Consider the following 14,893-nt stretch of genomic DNA (forward strand, 5'->3'; position numbering starts at 1 on the left):
GCTTTATTCATGTGGACAATAAATGAGGTTTTAAGTAAATGTGATTGAACATGAGGCCATATATTTTGTTGCTAGGAATCAGACAAATGATTTAAGAGCAGGTTTTATGTTGAGATATTTGGGATACTGAGAAGTTTCCCTGTGAGGGGTTTGATTTCCACCTTGGAAGCTAAGTAAACTCAATGCTGAGGTAATTTTACTCTTCCCAACAAACTAATGAATATTTATGTGCTTCCTTAACTTAAAAACAAAAGAGGTTTTAATTGTAATTTATTATAGGTGTCTTTAGAAAGTAAATAGCTACTCAAATAGATAGAAAAGGACAACATACGCTTAAACCCAGTAGTTACCTGGAAAATCATTTAGTAAGCTATTATTTTTATTTCTATTAAGATAACCTAGTCTAATGGTTATGGTATAATAGTAAAATCTCATCTTACAAATCAGAGGGATACCTATCTTTTTAAAGGGTATAATCATTTACTAACAAGCTTTCCAGGGTGACTACTTGGTAGTTAGGTGAAGTGTCACGGAAGAGGTGATTCTTGGGTTCAGTCTTAAGATATGTGTGGGAGTGCATTCGTCAGGCAAGAGAAACCCTATTCAGAGATGCAGAGTGTGAAGCCTATAGCATATCTGGGCAGGAGCCAGAAACATAGAAACTGAGTGAGATAAGCAGGGTCCACATCAGGGTTGCCAACAGCCTCCTTTTGTAACTGTAACCCCTTTACACTTCTTCATAGTAAGTCATTTAAAATGCAACATTTTCAGGATTACTTTCTATTTTTGATGACCATAAAACTACATTATAGGAGTACAAATTATGATACCCTGGAGTAACTACTAAAGTCTGTCATTTTCTTTATAGAGAAATAAATCTTAGCCACTCCTCACAAGTCTTTATTCCAGCTGTCCTCATCCAATCTATTCCAGTAAACTTCCCTTGTGCTTGGATCCCAAAGAGGTCTCCATTGTCTTTCTAATAGTCTGCTTCTTAAAATTCCAGGCTGTGCTACCAGTGTCTGCACCAAAAGTGATTTCTTTTGATCCACACCCTCTGCTCTATGACCCATTGATGCCCCCATGTTGAGTAATATTTTCTTTTTTAGTATATTGTGTTTGGCAAACTAGACATCTTTATACATAAATTTTCTAATTAATTTTTTTTCCCTTTTGATCAAGCCATGTGGGTAGTTCTTCTATGCATTGTTACTAAGACTGAGGATTATTTGTTTTTCCCTAGAAAAGCTGAATAAGATCGGTACTTAACTTGTTCTTAAATTTATTCATTATAAATTATTAACAATTAAGCTGTGGTTTTATTTGTGAGTTGTGTGTCTGTGTGACACTTACGTTCATGTGAATTCATGCCTATTTAGGTATCTCAACACTTTTTTTTTTTTTAACTTGGCCATATTAGATGTACTAGATGAGCCCTAGGTCTTGATTTTTTTTTCTTCTTCTTCTTTGGTCATGATTCTCTTTTGGTAACTCAGCTCTTTTTTATTTTATTTGTTCTTTACCCATTTTCTAAATTTGGAAGTACCTGAGTTCATGGTGTTAGCCTATATTTACTGTACTCTTTCAGAGACAACATCTGTTATTTGTTGAGTTATTAACTGTAATGGTTTGGATAATGTCCCCGAAAAAGATATACCCCAGTCCTAGCTTTCAGCGCCCGGTGAATGTGACCTTACTTAGAAATAGTGTTTGCAGATGTAATCAAGTTAAAGCTCTATTAATGAGATCATCCTAGATTTAGGTTGGGCCCAAATCCAATGACTGGTGTCCTGAGAAGTAGAGAAGACACAGGCACAGAGACACAAAGGAGAAGGTCATGTGACGATGGAGGCAGAGATTGGAGTTATGCTGCCCCAAACCAAGCAATGGCAGGAGCCACCAGAAGCTGGATGAGGCATGGAAGGAGTCGCCCTTAATGCTCTCAGAGGGTTATGGCCCTGCTAACACCGTGATTTCAGACTTCTGGCTTCCAGAACTGTGAAAGAATAATTTTTGTTGTTTTAAGCCACCCAGTCATGGTAATGTGTTAAGGCAGCCCTAAGAAACTAATACATCAACTTTGTAATTCCAATTCCAACATTTTTCCTGTTGCAGTTTAAACTCATGGTTGCTTCTTGACTCATCACTACCTGGAAATCAGAATATTGGAAATCAAACTCACTCTTTTTTGTCCCATATTGAAAAGCTCAAGATCATCTTTGACGTTTATTATTTTTTTTATTTTCATATCCAATTAGTGAGCAATCCTTCACTCCATCTCTCTTCACCATGTCTACTTGTCCCTCATTTTCATTCTCTCTCCTGAAGTCTGATCCTAGAGAAACCCAGGCAGAGGGTAAGGAGAAGATCAGTACTTAACTTGTCTTTCACATCTTGTTTTCATAATAAAAGAATGTGGCAAGTTGCTACTTTTATATTTTGTAATTAGCACTTCTCAGTTTAAGACTTTGGATAGCTGGCTGTTACTTTCTGGGCATTCAAGGTTCTCTACAAACTGATCACAATTTGAGGGGGGGTTCTATTCTTTCTTTGTTTCTTTGTTTTTTCTTTCTCCTTTGTTCTTTTTTTTTTTCTTTTCAGCTTTATTGAGCCGTAATTGACAAATAAAATTGTAAGATATTTCAAGTGTGCATCATGGTGATTTGAAATAAGTATACATTGTGAAAGAATTCCCACCATCTAGTTATACATTCATCACCTCACATCTCTCTCTCCCCCACCTCTCTCTAAGAGTACTTAAGTTCTACTCTTTTAGCAAATTTCAGTTATTAACATTGTTTTTCAACTATAGTCATCATTTTTACATTAGATCCTCAGACCTTGTTCATTTTACAGCTGAAAGTTTATCCCATTGCCCCACCCTCTCCCTATATCCTCCACCCCCCTGGCAACCTTTTTCACTCTCTGTTCCTATGAGTTTGACTTTTTTAGATTCTACATATAAATGTTCCCATGCACTATTTGCCTCTCATTGTCTGCTTATTTCATTTTATATTGTCCTCAAACTCCATCCATGTTGTCGCAATGGCAGGATTTCCTGCTTTCTCATGGGTGAATAACATTTCCTTGTGTATGTATTCATATATTATGCACTATGTTATAACTCACCTTTTGGTACTGAATGGTGTATTTTGGATATGTATCAGTACATAAAGGGTTTCCTCATTTCAAAGGCTACATAATATTTTATTGATATATATAACATAATATGGGATGGTGTAAGTACCCCATCCTCTAAAGATAAACATTAGGGTTATGTTATGGTTTAAAGCTTTTTAACTTTGTTAATTTTCTTCCTTTCCTCTTTCCCAACTAGAGGACAGGAATTGTGTTCCCCAGCAAAATTCTGTAACATAGTATGTGTTCAAGGAAATCGATAAGTAAACTTTTAGCATTGCTTCCACACAGCTGGGTATAGTATATACAGTGAGAATGTCTGTCACACATAATATCACTAAATTGTAGTATTTTATATGTATGTATGGTAAATTTTCAGAAGTACTTGGATAACTTAAAAAATGCTTATATTTTCTTTATAGTAATTTGGCCCAGGTAGTTCTTGGCAATATTTTTCTTAAGATTTTACATAAAAGCCAGAATTTTGGCAAGGTTGTATTGAATGATTAAAGACCAATAACTAAAATGTGATATATATTACCTAATGCATATAAATTACATTGCCCTCTGAATTGAAGTTGTTTATGTAGCCAGATGCAAATATTCAAGAAATTTAGCAGAACTATAAATTTATGGGTGAATTTTATTTATTTTACTGTTTGCTTGTTTTACATTTAATTCAATCATAGTCATTATCATTATAGACATTTTATACCTATTTGATGATTGAAAATAATGGCAGGCTAGGAAAAAGTAACTAGAAAAAAATGATTAAATAATTTCCAAGTCCATGGAGAATATTGGGTACATTCATATCCTGTAGTTTTTATTGTTTAAAAAGTAAACCACAAGGGTGCGCTGTTAAACAGAATTACAGCATTCTGATTTTTCTAATCTCACCACCCCTCTCCCCCAAAGCATCCTTTAATAAAGCAGAAAGAAAATACTAGAAAAAGTTACATTATATTAGAAATATAAAATGCTTACCTCTTGTGGATGAAGTGCAAAAAAAATAGATCTGGAGAGATAAATAACAGTAATGCATCAATTTTATTCATTTTGAGCTTTTATTTCATTTTAGTGTTCTTTTAAGTAGTCGTTGGTATTATGTTTGCCTTAGACAGGCTTATGAATAAGGCAGTTTATCTGTAGCTTGGAAAAAACCTGTCAATTTCATCTATTTTTATGCTTTTTGGATGTCTGTTTTTAAGAATTTGCCTCAGTCTTCTAAGGCATTTCTCGATACTGGCAAATTAAGGTATTTGGATAGTGATTTGGTCGCTTAAACTGAAACTATTCACATGAAAGCCTATTGATTTTCTGAGCTAAATTTGCAAACAATCGTGCAGTTTCCAAAGAGGATTCAATAAAGACCCAAGTTAGTAAAATAATTTATCCTAACCTTTTTTTTAAATTACTGTATCTAAAATTATTTTATCCACCTAAAAAATATGTTTCAAAGACAGTTGTTGTGGCTACAGTGTCCTTTTTCATGTCCCTAAATTTCTCTGTCTTCTCTTTCACATGATTTCAAGCCTTGTGTCTTTTTCCTTATAAGGGTGAATATACTTCTATAGAAATGTTCACTCTGAGAAAGAACTATCCAATTAGAAATTTTCCGGCAATTTTTCTTGGTACTTTTTGAGCATTATGTGGATATAATTCTGCCTAAAGATTTGAAATGCCATTCGTGTCCCAGCATATGTCCTACTTGGCTCCTGCTGCTATTTACATGAGTCATCTCACATGCATTATTGTATGAAATCCATATAGTTGTATACAGTAAGATTGTATGTATATAGTTATTTACATAAGGTCGCTATTTATTTCACACATGACAGAAGTCAGACACAATGGCATTGACTGGAATTGAAAATGACTTATCATTCTGGGATTGAAACTGAGTTCAGAAATCCAGAACTGTATCTGCCCTGTATCTGCTAATCAAGTGTCTGTGAGAAGCACTTTTAATAAAATTAGTGTTCAAAGAATGTCCTGGATGACAAATTAGCATTTTAACCCTATTTTACATTTGAAGACCAGGAAAAAATTGGACAGAAGTTGTGCATAATTGTCGCACATAGAATTCACAGAACCTGTGGGTGAATTCTTCCTTTTTGCACATTTTGTATGACTTTGTGGCTTGGAGTCATGTGTATATATCAGAGAGCAGCTTTCCCCAGGTTACTAGCCTGGCACCTTGTTTTCTTTAGGATATTTGCTTTTGGCTAGAAACACAGTCAGGAATTATCTTGATTGGGCTTTTCCTTTGGTCTCATTTTGCATTCTACGGCAAACACTCAAATATTGAGAAATTGAAATACTTTGCCATCCAGTATTATGCAAGTGAAATTTAATACTCAGAGTGTTACTTTTTTGACAGCTGATTTAATTGTTTTTTAAAAAATGTTTGACGTTATTCATCTTTTACCCAATTTTATCTTTTAACACTTACTGTGGTTTACAAGCAGATGATAGATTGTCATGTGTTTATGAAATGTGTCAGTAGATTTTTTTTATCTTAGTTTCACTTAATGACTTTTAAATCCTAGTTTTACACAGAGTCGTTAAGGTTGTTGTAATGGAGCCTGTATTTGTAATCTTTAAGAAATATTCCTCTTTTTAGTTTCTCCTCCACATAACGTTTGGTTTCCCCCTCTACTTTCCACTTATATTTATTATATAGAACGTGGACCACACACATACTTCCACAATTGCCTAGAAACAGTAGTTGCCATGGCATTTTCAGTTTGATATATGGGATACAGCTGTCTGTTCTTCCAAAAATATGACTTGTTTCATTCAGTAGAGAAATGCAGCAACACTGTACAGTATCTAATCTGCTTCCTCTTTTAAGGCTTTCCAGGAGAGAAGATGAACTTTGCCATTGTAGTTTTCACTAAATTTTCAAAGGTTCATCATTTCATAGGGACAGTAATGATTAGTGCTTATGTAGCACTCACCAATGTTTCAGACGAGGTTCTAAGCACATTACTCACTCAATGCTCACAAAAATCTTCTGAGCCATCACTTTTTACGTTTCTGCCAGCTTTGCCTTTGACCTAAGTGTTAAGGACTGTGTTCATTATAAAATTGTTAAATTTTAAAGAACAATAATATTAAACAACCAAAGGACTTGTATGCATGCATATTAGCATAACCGATGGACACAGACACTGGGGCAGTGGAGGCTTGCCCAGGGTGGGAATGGTTGGGGGAGAGGGGGTCATTTGGGGGAGAAGGAGACATATGTAAAACTTAAGATAATTAGAAAAAACACAATAGGATAATTTTGAAATGAGTGTGGATTTTTCTTCTTTATCCTAGTATTCCAAGACTGTGCCTCTCTGAGGTGCATACTGAGTTAATACAACATCACTGAAAATAATCAGTGGTAGGAGTCTTTCTTTACAAGATCTCATGGTATGGAGTTTATTTAGTCTTTCTACCCTGTGACATTGGGATCTCATGGGGGAGACATGCCTTTTGCTGGTAACCAGCATATATTAACAGAGGACAAAGCAGAGAGAAGCAGGCCTGCTTTTGGAGCCACAATGATAAAAATGGTGGGGTCATTAGGATAATGCCTGGCCTGCAGCTTTGACTCCCTTTCTGGGATGAATGGAGTTGGTCCCAGTTTGTTCCCGTGATCACTACTTTACTTGGTAGAGGGCTTAAACTCAGTTCATCTGTAAATGTTTAGCATTTTCCTACCCTGCCCTAGACACCTCTTTGTCTTGATCACAATGACCTCAAAGAACCATGGTTACTACCGCCCTCTGTCCTTTCAACTTGATCCTGAGCTCTGGCTCACTTTGTCTTTTTTTATTCAGGATCTTTGGGCATCTAAAAAATGGTATACATAAGGGATTTCCACTAATGTGACTTGGTTATATGTCATCTTAAAGTATTGTGGGGTTGGTAAATGAAAGCACAGATTGCTTCAGGAAAATAAATGTAAAAACCTTGCAAGGTTATATAACACGGGTTGTAAAATTTGGGGGTTCTTTTTTTTTTTCTGGTATGAATGGAGAAGGCTGGAAAGGAAGTTTATTGTGGCAGAAGAAGCCCTAGCCTGGCTCCAGAGATAGTCTTGGATTCTCCTAATAGGACTATTACATTTTTGTTTGTCATTGTTATTTTTCTCATTGTCGTCTTTGTCTTCTACCTGGAATAAGCCAATGAACTTCTTTATGGCTTGGGTTTCTTCCAAGTAGGAATTTGTAACCAAATTTCCAAAAGTCTCTTTCAACTCTAATATTATAAAATGATTTTATTCTTCGTTGTCTTTTTAAAATTAATCTTTAAGAAATGAATGTACTTTGTTGCATAGACCTTTGGTTTGACCAGTGTTAAATCAGATAGTCCTGGTATTACTCTTCTGAGGATTTTTAAACCCTGTAGTACAGTAGCATCTAAGTTGGCTTATATAGCCTAAGACTTTCAGTGCTACCCATGAAAAAATCTTAAAACATATTATTATAGAGAATAAGAAAATAGAAGACATAAATTCTAGTTTTGGAGGGAGCTAGAAGGAAGTACTACTCAAAAAGGAAAAGGGTATATAGAATAAGAAGATTCAGGGGAGCAAAATAAATTGTCCTGGCCCCAACAAAAATACAGCATTTTCTTTAAAAAAATAATCATAAACAAAGAAAGGAAGTGGCACATATGCTTTCATCCAATACAAGTCAAAATATGCATGCATGTATGTGTGTGTATAAACAGGTGTAAAAGATACATAGAAGGTGGGATACACAAATTCCTATGAGGCAATCTAGATTTGTTCGGATTTACAGTGATTGTTTTCCTCCCCAATATATGTATTGTTTGTATTTCATATGATATCATGCTAGTTTTATGATCAAATTAATAATAAAAATGATTGTATTATGACAAAAATCTTGCTTTCACAGCTGTACATATTTTGCTCATTTAAAATAATACCTCCTACTTCATGAAAATTTGAGCACTGGGTGGGGGGGGTCCCTCAGACTGGCCTGCCCCCTCTCACAGTCTGGGAGCCTTCAAGGGATGTCCTACTGACAGCTTAGGCCTACTCCCCATGGGGAACGGGCCTAAGTCGCAGTCTGGCCTCCCTCTGTGGGAGGTGACTGGCTGATCAGGGGAAGGCCTGCCCCCATCACCAACTCGCTGCTGCTGCCTCTGGCCTCCCTCTGCAGGAGGCAACTGGCCCATCAGGGGAAGGCAATGCCCCCATCACGCCTCTGCTGCAGCCACTGCTGGGTGCAGCGGCTGCCTGAGCCTCGGCCCTCACAGCCACCGCAGCTTGACTGAGCGTTGGCCCAGCCCTGGCAGCGGCAGCCGCCATCCACAGCTTGCCTGAGCCTCAGGCAGCCGCTGAGGCTTTGTCCGGAAGGATGTCTGGAAGGACGTCTGGAAGACATCCACCCTATTTAGCATATTACCCTTTTATTAGTATAGATAATAACTGTTTTTGAAGTATAAGATAATTGATTTGTTATCTAAGTTAAAATTATGTTAGAAAGAATTCTTCCATCAAGAGTTAAGAGAGTTACAGCTTGACTTTCCATTATATAAAAGTTCAGTCATTGGTATATAATTCATAGTCAATGAGATATAGCTAATGTCAACTATAAAATATTTAAAAATGTTTTATACCATTGAGAATGTCCAGGTTGGAGAAAGATAACATGGATATGTTCCATAAGAAGAAAAAGATCTATATGAAGTTTAAGACAATTTCAAGGGATTGCTTAGGTTCTTTCCTTCAACCACACCCTTCCCACGTGTGGAAATCATATTATAAATAGAAATAAAAACCCAAAAGCTTCTAATAGAAATATTCAGTATTGAAGTTGAGCCTCTGTATTTCCATCCTTTAATTCAAAATTTTTTCTTATTTTTCTATTTGCATTCTTTCATTTAACTCTTCTATCCAGAATATTCTAATTTAAATGGCCCGCATCTTATAATTCACCTGTAATTAATAAATGATCTAATATCTAGTACAGAGCTATTACTCAGTAAATCTGCCGAATGCCATTAAATTCTATTTTATTCAGCTAAACTTCGTTCCATTTTGAACTAGTGAATTCTGATCTGGGTGTGAATTCTCAAGGATTAACTATCTGGCATGCTTTTCAACTTGACCTTGCCACTTTTGCTGGTGTATTCTTTTTCTCTATGCAATATTTTCCTTTTCACAGGCCATAAAATTCAGTGATAAGCATTCTTGTTAGCGGTGCAGTTTTCCCTAGTGGCAAGCAGATTTAGTGACTCTAACTAAAGTAAATAATTGAATATCTTGAATTATTAACCAAAGTATTTTTCCCCTAGTAAGCAGACACCTCTCTGTTTTCTTGGTTTGTAAATTCTTTGGACTTAAAAATAATTTAATCTCAACTCCTTTTCAAAATTTCAGTCATAATCTGACCAAAGGAAATGTATCTTAGTGAGAAAAGCTAAAGATAGTTCTAAGCAGTTCTTTCATTTTAGTTGTTCACATTAAATTTATGAAATATTTCAAATTTATATACCACAATATACAGCCATATACCCATCTCTAAAAATTTAGCCAACTGGCATTCAATTTCTTTATATTCTCGTATATGTGTGTGTGTGTGTATATATATATATATATATATATATATATGTATGTGTGTATATATATATATATACATACATATATACATATATGTATGTGTGTGTGTGTATATATATATAACTTCAGAGAGGAAGGGAGAGGGAGAGAGAGATAGAAACATCAATGATGAGAAAGAATCATTGATTGGCTCCCTTCTGTATGCCCCCTACTGGGGTTGGAGCCTGAAACCCGGGCATGTGCCCTGACTGGGAATTGAACTGTGACCTGGTTCATAAGTCGACACTCGACCACAGAGCCACTCTGGCTGGGCTAAATTTCTTTAAGGTCTGATGAGGCTGCCTAAGGTGACTTAAAAGTAGAGTTTTTACACGTGAATTACACAAAATGCTTATGCAGTGACCTGGTCACAAGGTCCTGAATGTTGGAGGCTGTGGGGTTTTAAGGGTTATTGTAACTGAAATTAATAATAGGACTCCCACCATCATTGTCACTAAAGCAAAAGTGCAATTTTAGAATAAATATCTCCTTTACCCATATTCTTTATATTATAACTATACTTTGCTTATTTTATCTACAGATCACTTTCATATACTTTAAGATAGATGAATTATGTACAATAATATTAGCTAATATTTACGGATTATGAACTGTATGCTAGGCACTATGCTAAATTTTTATGCACTCATTCATTGAAGCTTCGAAGCCGCTTTTGAAGTAGGTATTTCTACTTTTTCCACATTTATAGGTGAAGAGGCTGAAGGTTGCAGCGGCAATGAATGCCTTGCTCCCTGGTCCAAGCCCTGGCAATGTCTCCAAAGCTCATTTGTTTAGTAATCATTACACTGGGCTGCCTTCCAACTTGCAAACCCCCTGGAAGCCTCGCTCCAGTTAGACAAACACACTCAAAATTACTGGGCCAGTCAACCCTGACTGAAGCAAGAATAGAACTGTTGGAGGACTATGAGGAACATACTCCTGGAGTACAGAGAAACAAATAGGGTTTAAAATTGCTGCTGGGTAGGCTTCGGTGGCCTTCCTTGCCTTTTCTCTTTCTTCTTCTACACTTTCTATGAGAACTCATGATGGATTTATTGAAATAACTGTGGTAGTTTAGCTAGCCTGCTTTCTGACAGTAGTTATTCTTGGGGTAGGAGCCTCCCCAATATTGTATGCTAGATAAGTATATTCTACTCATATTCCTCAGTACACACACATTTTCTTGGCTACAATACACTCAGAAACTTTTAGATCTTCTCACTTAGATTCCCTTTCTTTTTCTGCAGGCTTTTACCTAGGAAAGGGATGTCTGTCGTCGCTGTAGATATAGAACATCCCTTTCTCAAGGCCCAGGGATTCCTCCAGGGGTAAGGGTCTAAATTTCACAGAATCAAGTTATAGAACATGTGCTCCACCAAAACATTCAGGGCTTTACCCTTCTAAAATGCATTATTTTGTCAAATGTCTTCACAAATGCTATTGAAGTTTTTCAGCATTTGTGAAACAGAAATCTGTTTTGTTGTTTTTGACAAATTTTAAATTCTTTATCCATAGAAATATAAATGTCATGCACAAAAAGATCGCTTATTTTAAAACCTCTAGGGTGATAAATGAAATACATGAGTCTATTTTTTTCTGTCTTTGAGTTGTGGATAGATTTAGATAAATTTGTGAGTCTTTGTATATACTATTTGTACCGGTTAATAATGCGGATTTTTTTCAATAGATGGAGTTACACATATGTTGATATATATATGCGATTTGATATGTATGCTATTTTGTTGTATTGCTCCTTCAGATTACCACTTGTTCTGATTGATGGCACACGCACTTTCTGAGCAGCACTCCAAAACGTATGAAGAAGTGGAAAATTGGGTCTCTGAATGGCTTGCCTCAAAACAAGAATAATTCTATTGGGACGGTATCCACAAATTACCTGAAAGATGGGGGGAATGTGGAGCTAGCGATGGACATTACTTGAATAAAGCAGTTTTGATGTTTCTCTTGAAATTATCGTGTTTTCTTTGGATTACAAAATCCGAATTAATACGATTGATAATACGGATTAACTATTAACCAGTTAATAGTGACGATTAACTACTAGCTGGTTAATAGTGTGGATTAATTATTAACCGATTAATAATACAGATTAACTGTTAACTGGTTAATAGTGAGGATTAACTATTAGCCTGTTAATAATGCGGATTAGCTGTTAACTGGTTAAAAGTGCAGATTAATTATTAACCAGTTAATAGTGTGAATTAATTATTAGCCAATTAATAATGCAAATTAATTGTTAACCGGTTGATAGTGTGGATTAATTATTAACCGATTGATAATGCGGATTAACTGTTAACTGGTTAATAGTGCGGTTTAACTATTAACCGATTAATAATGCGGATTTTGTAATCCAAAGAAACAATAATTTCAAGAAAAACATCAAAAGTGCTTTATTCAAAGTAATGTCCATCGCTAGCTACACATTTCCCCCATCTTTCAGGTAATTTGAGGGTACCGTCCCAACAGAACTTTTCTTGTTTTGAGGCAGACTATTCAGAGACCCAATTTTCCACTTCGTACGTTTTGAAGTGCTGCTCAGAAAGCGCGTGTGCCATCAATCCAAACAAGTGGTCACCTGAAGGAGCAAGGTCTAGTGAATACAGCGGGTGGGTTAATACTTCCCAGGCAAGATCTTTTAACATGTCTTTAACTGGTTTTGAAGTGTGTGGTGGTGCGTCACCATGAAGCAAAATTACTTTGCCGTGTCTTCTGGCCCATTCTGGTCATTTCAGGATCAAAGCATGGTTCAAATTGATTATTTGTTGTTGGTAGCGATCAGTATTATGGTTTCACCTGGTTTTAGATCACCTTCCTGATCCCACCAAACACTTTGTCTTCTTTCCGAAACAATTTGGCCTTACAGAGTCAATGTTGATGGTTGACCTGGATCAAACCATGATTTTGTGCGTTTGGGATTCTCAAAATAAATCCACTTTTCATCACCAGTCACAATTCGATGCAAAAAAAGACTTTCTTTCGTGCTGTTGAAACAACATTTTACTGATGACTTTTTGTTTTTCCATTTGTCTTTCATTCAGTTGATGTGGCACCCATTTTCCTTCCTTTAAAATCTTTCCCATTGCTTGTAAATGACCAGAAATTGTTTGCTGAGCAACGTTTAATCTTTCTGCAAGTTGTTTTTGAGTTTGACACACATCTTCATCCAATAATGCTTGTAATTGTTGGTCTTCAAACTTTTTCGGTTGACCTGGATGTTCTTTGTCTTTCACATCGATATCATCACCTTTAAGGCATTTAATCCAGCGATTACAAGTATCTTGAGATGGAGCATTTTCACCATAAGCTTCCTGAAGTGTACGATAACTTTCAGCAGCACTTTTCTTTAAAATAAATTCTTGCTCTTTTTTTTTGGCATGAAATTTGACATTTTTAAGTATAAAAATATCTATGATGTTAACACCTTCAGGAAATTTGACATATACAGTTTTGAAGCTTGTTTTCAATACAACAAAACAGCATACATATCAAATCGCATATATATCAACATATGTGTAACTCCATCTATTGAAAAAAAATACGCACTATTAACCGGTACACCCAGTAAGTGTCTTTTTTTTTATTTCTATGCTGTCTGCTTTATTATGTTATAACCCAAATTTAAGCACTCTAATTTCCAAACAGATACAATTGTCTGAGAAATTCATGTTGTGACTGCTTTTATCAGGTAATAGAAAAGACCAATAAATGACAGTAATTGGGAATCTGACCTAAAGGGGAAAACCAGTTTTCAGCATAGAACTCATGAAAGTAATCAGTCAAAACATGGAAAACAAGTTTTCAGCAAAGAGCTGGGAAGCAAATCAAATTCTGCCATTACTGCATGCATTCAGCAATTATTTATGGCTCGCCTACTCTGTTTCTGATAAGCTTCTGTGATAGGAATGGCACGACTTAATGGGGTTTTACATTAGTAAATGCATCAAGAAAGAAATGACATCTACTGCCTTTGATGTTTAGATCACATATTTTAAAAAGTGACGTGCACATTGTTTTTGGAGTATTTTTGTCCTTTTCTCAAATGATTGCTAAATTTGTTACTTTTTTAAATAGCAGGTCAAAGTTGTGGGACACAGAGACATATCAGTAAGAATATTATGTTTTTATTTAAACGTAATATTCTACTTAAGATGATATTTAAATACTGCCCATCCATCATTACACTTTTTTCTCAGCTAGTATATTGCCAAGGGTCGTTCTCCTAATTGTTTTAAAAGCCCAAGTAGTATTTGAGGCTCTACTCCATGCCCACTGGAAATGGAGGCGAACCTCAGATTTAATCAGAATTAGCTTTAGTGACTCTGAATCAAAATCTGGGTGGGAGGCTTCAAGTCTTTTCTTGTTTTATTATGGAGAGGTCTGAAGAGTTCTGGAGCAGGGACCAGAGTAATGAGGGGAGAGGAGAGTGGTGGCTCCAGCTGTTTATCACTTGGTATGGAAGGATTTTAATGGTTGGACTCTAGGTCAGCCCAGAGCCACCCTGTTCTACCTCTTTTGTTAAGAGGAGCTAACCTTCCTAAGAGTTGTGTTCCATCAAGTGCCTGCTGCTGGACCTAACTCTGCTTCTTCTCCTGTGAGATGACCTAACACAGTTGGCAGGGATGACAACTAACTCACATTTTTCTCTCTGGGGTCAGGCTTCCTTTTCTTCTCTGGCAGAAATATTACAATATTACAACATACAAAAATTTGCTACATTTTTCTCGGTGTGAAGCAAGGCATAACAACTGAAAAAAAAAATTCCTATGAACTAGTTTTCTCCTCTTAGGTAGCCTAGTATTTGCATTGTCTCATAAATATCGAAAAGACCCAAGCTTTAGGTATTTTCCAAGTCCAAGTATATCAAGTCCTTTTATTTACAAGTGAAGAGGGCAGTATTTCATTCATGATGACATTCATTCAACAAATATTTATTGAGAAACTTCTATGAGCCAGACAATGTTCTGGAGATAAAGCAATGAGCAAAATAGGAAGGAAAAACATCTTGGCCCTTATGGTCAACCGTAGCAGAAGCAGACGATAAACAAGGTAAATAAGACAAGTACATGGAATGTTAGAAAACTATTAAATGCTATTCATAAAGATCAATCT

At 35.9% G+C, this 14,893-nt stretch overlaps 1 protein-coding gene across 5 annotated transcripts in view; it reads left to right on the forward strand.

Annotated features, from left to right (window-relative positions):
• COBLL1 (cordon-bleu WH2 repeat protein like 1) overlaps window positions 1–14,893 on the forward strand; it is a 146,374-nt gene that overhangs the window by 107,802 nt on the left and 23,679 nt on the right. The window lies entirely within an intron of this gene.

This window comes from Myotis yumanensis, unplaced genomic scaffold, assembly GCF_028538775.1.
Source record: "Myotis yumanensis isolate MYYU_CA2020_CCGP unplaced genomic scaffold, mMyoYum1.0.hap1 SCAF_8, whole genome shotgun sequence".
NCBI lineage: Eukaryota > Metazoa > Chordata > Mammalia > Chiroptera > Vespertilionidae > Myotis > Myotis yumanensis.